The sequence below is a fragment of the Bactrocera latifrons genome, unplaced genomic scaffold, assembly GCF_001853355.1.
Source record: "Bactrocera latifrons isolate USDA-ARS-PBARC rearing strain unplaced genomic scaffold, ASM185335v1 scaffold_36, whole genome shotgun sequence".
Lineage (NCBI taxonomy): Eukaryota > Metazoa > Arthropoda > Insecta > Diptera > Tephritidae > Bactrocera > Bactrocera latifrons.
The window spans coordinates 1,691,198-1,694,780 of NW_017537001.1; the positions used below are offsets into that span (position 1 = coordinate 1,691,198).

General features: G+C 35.1%; 1 protein-coding gene across 3 annotated transcripts in view; it reads left to right on the forward strand.

The window, feature by feature from the left end:
• The first annotated feature begins 3,020 nt into the window (after window positions 1-3,020).
• LOC108971798 (23 kDa integral membrane protein-like) overlaps window positions 3,021-3,583 on the forward strand; it is a 4,389-nt gene continuing 3,826 nt past the window's right edge. The window contains exon 1 of one of the 3 annotated variants that reach the window (XM_018938078.1): window positions 3,021-3,081. The gene's annotated coding sequence lies outside the window, so the exon portion shown is untranslated. Of the gene's footprint in view, window positions 3,117-3,583 lie in introns of all 3 variants that reach the window. The other 2 variants (XM_018938079.1, XM_018938080.1) reach the window with 2 other exon arrangements.

Consider the following 3,583-nt stretch of genomic DNA (forward strand, 5'->3'; position numbering starts at 1 on the left):
ATGCATTGTCTACACGAAATGTGGACAGAAGCATGGTAAAGAAAATCAAAACCCGATAGAACGAGCTACCTGGCTGCAAAACTAAAAATTTATATGCAAAGCGGTAGGTCGGAAGATCATAACATTCCTATTGGCACTTGATAGAAAATACTTTAGGAACATGATCGAAATACTAACTGGTTACGCCCGCAGAATGTGACTGACATATCGAAATGTCTACACTGAAGCACCAGGGAAACAATGGATCACCTCTTGTGCGCTTTCCCCGTATTGCCAAGATTTCGCTGTAAAATCTGGGGCCCCTACGTTATGATGCACTGAACTATTCATTGTTATTGATAAGGAGGCCGCAGAGTCTGTTGAAATTCGCGTCAAGCGCAGGCATTCTAAAGGATGACTACTTGTTTTAGATCTAGAAACTGAGCCCCATTTATCGCAAACGACCAAAACTGGCTTATTAGCCTACTAAATTAACCCGACCTAACCTTTAGCACAACTTTGTTGTATGGCTCCATCGCAATAATTCTCAACTATGTAATCAATGTTTAGTTTAATTATAACAAATGTCAGCTCCGAAAATCATGGCTAATAACACGGCTTTGCAACAATGAATGTACCAATCGAGAAACAACTGAAAATCCACAACTAATTTTTCTGGCCACAAAAACAAATCGAGTGCAAAGCAGCTGGAGCACTTGCAATTGCCGAAATGATGTTTAATCCTTAAGAAAAGTAAACCAAATTGTCAAACGATGAAATTGATTTGAATTCGCAAAGATCATATTCGGATGGCCCTTAGTTAGATTCACAGATTTGTTTGAAATATTTTTTCGWCTTTTTATCAAGACTTCTTTGGTATGTCACCTGGTATGTAGCAAAGACAGATCAGTAGCCCAAAAATTTATCAAAATTTACTGATRAAAGAAACTACRTTTGCAAGTATTTTATACGAATYATTTTAATTTTTTTTTWWAWAAARATTTCGGAGATAATGTGATTATTTGATTTCTCAAATTTAAAATATACTTTCAAKTCTTTGCTTAATGGCTTTCAGAGCCTTCAGTGAATTGGACCGCCTTCGTTAGGTTTTCAAACAGTTTCAACGTTACGTTCATAAATCCACGTCTCGTCGTAGTTGCTCTTTTGAGACCTCTACTCGATCTGGTGTTTAMAAGAGATTTAAGTCTTTTCTAACGAAACTAATATTGACACGATTCATATCCGAAATATTAACTAAATTGGGCTCAGTCGATCCACAAGCGACAGAGGATCTATTATCTCCTGAGACAATCTCTGCCGTGGACGATTTTCAAGTACTGTTTCTTCGATGTTAACGCCATTTACAGACATGGAAGGACGACTCACACGAGACAWGTTTTCGATGATCTCAKGACCTTTACTGAATGCTTTCTTTACTAGTGGGACATAATAGCAAAATCAGGTATTTCTTCTCTGGTTTATTTTGCGATCTTTTTATACCAATTTKCTTTAATCTCATTTCCACAAGGGATAGACATATTTCTCTTGATGTTTGATAGAATGTTTTGTACTCCTTATTGAACACAAAGAATATTGATAAAGAGTTAAACAAAATGCCAAATGCCATTAGTTGTTCTATGCAAAGTTCTGAAGGTATATTAGTTTTGTAAAACTAGCCATTTGAACTATACGGAACTGCCCCATGAAATATCATTAGCTTCAATGAGAATATCATAAAATTGCGCCAGTCGTTTGTTAAGAATGGTCAGACTTATTCCAAAAAAACAAAACAAAAAAAAAAAAACAAAAGCCCGATCTAAAATCTGGTTTCTACTTATGTCCAGGATCATAAGAAAAAGTAAGTAGACTCGTAAAGCATACGGCCTTAGAACTTTCTGAGCTCCTATATATTGATTGCTCTTAAAAATTGTGTTCACAYTTGAAATTAGTTAAAAAATCCGACTGCCAGTTAAAGTTTTGCAATTCCGAATGAGGTCTGAAATAACAAACCTCTTTGAATATGATCACTTTGTGATCTTATAAAGAAACAGCAAAGAGATGTATGAGAAAAATACTCCCAAAGAGAGGAGTAGCTTGGAAATTTAAGCTAAAGTAAACTRTTAACGGGCGATCCACGYAGAGGTACTTTTTTTTAATAGCTCTTCTTTGACAGACCCAACATTATCACCAGCCTTGAGACTCAGTAATGAATTGTATTATTGGCCGAATAAATCACGTCCAATACGCAGTGAAGAAAATATAGCAGACGTAGCTGAAAGTATGCACGAAAATCGTGGAGAGTCGATTTCATTTTAGTTTAACAAGACGGCGCCACTTYCCAMTCAACGCATCAATCAATTGATTTATYGAGAGAACACTTCGGTGAGCAGATAATTTCACGTTTTGGGTCGGTCACACACTGCTAGACTTTYCCTGCGATGATATGTAAAGTCKAAAGTTTATRCAGACCATCCCGCTTCGATTCAGGCTTTGGCGYAAAACATCACGCGTGTCATTCGCCTGTCMCCARTCGAAATGCTCGAACGAATCATCGAAAATTTTACTCAATGATAGATCATCTSAGACGTAGCTGCGGCCGATATGTGATAGAGATAATCTTTCAAAAATAAATGCCAAAGARTGTTCTTTCGAATGGCAATAAACATTCCCTATTACATTTAAAGTTTTCCAACTGCACTACATATATGAAAATTTTTATTAAAAATTTTCCCAATTTTAGTGCGCGAAATACCTRAACACATATAGGAGAACATAAATTTCAAAGCACAGTAATTTATATCACTTACACATTTAAACAATTATATTGTATTTCTAAGTAAATAAATATGTGTGAATGTATTCCGTTAATTAGGAAAACCGGCGAAAACGAGTGCCGAACTTCGATGTGTTAGTGGACATGTTTACACGCCGCATAGTTTTGTTTCCGAATTCACTTTTCAGTCATTCGATTTTCCACGAGCTATGCTTTCTCTAGGYATTCTTCCGTGTTTATATTTGAATTATTTCGCATGAGCATGTATGCCACCGCCAGTAGTCGTCAATGTGGCACGGACGCGATCATTTCGTTGCAAACGACTGTCGGTAAGGTGCAGTGCTTAATTTCCATTATTTCGGGGGTGTGTAAACAAATGAAAAWTTTTTCTAATTTGAATGGAAATTCAAAAGTGTTATAATTAATTGTTTTTTATTTTTTAATTTTGTTAGAAACATATAGTATGTATTTACAAATATTTTTATGAAAAAGAAAATGAAAATAAATAATAATTAAGTAATTTTTGAGGGTGATAAATCAACGCTGCAGTAATCTAAAAATAAATAAAAAGTAGTGGCTGGTGACACTTTTCATCACAGTAATTTACAAAGCAAAAAAAGTAAAAATACTACGGGGAGCACATCGCGTGCTTCGGTTTTTATATAGTTTTTTAATGATTACCTTTTTTGGTATTCTCTTTATGTTATTTTGAAAATTTTTTAGGCGAAACAGTGACCATCAAGATCTGCGTTGGTGAAGCATAAAATTGAGCTCTTAGTGGCGTGAGAACAAGAACAAAAAAATTAAAAAATAAAATAAGTGTGTAAATAA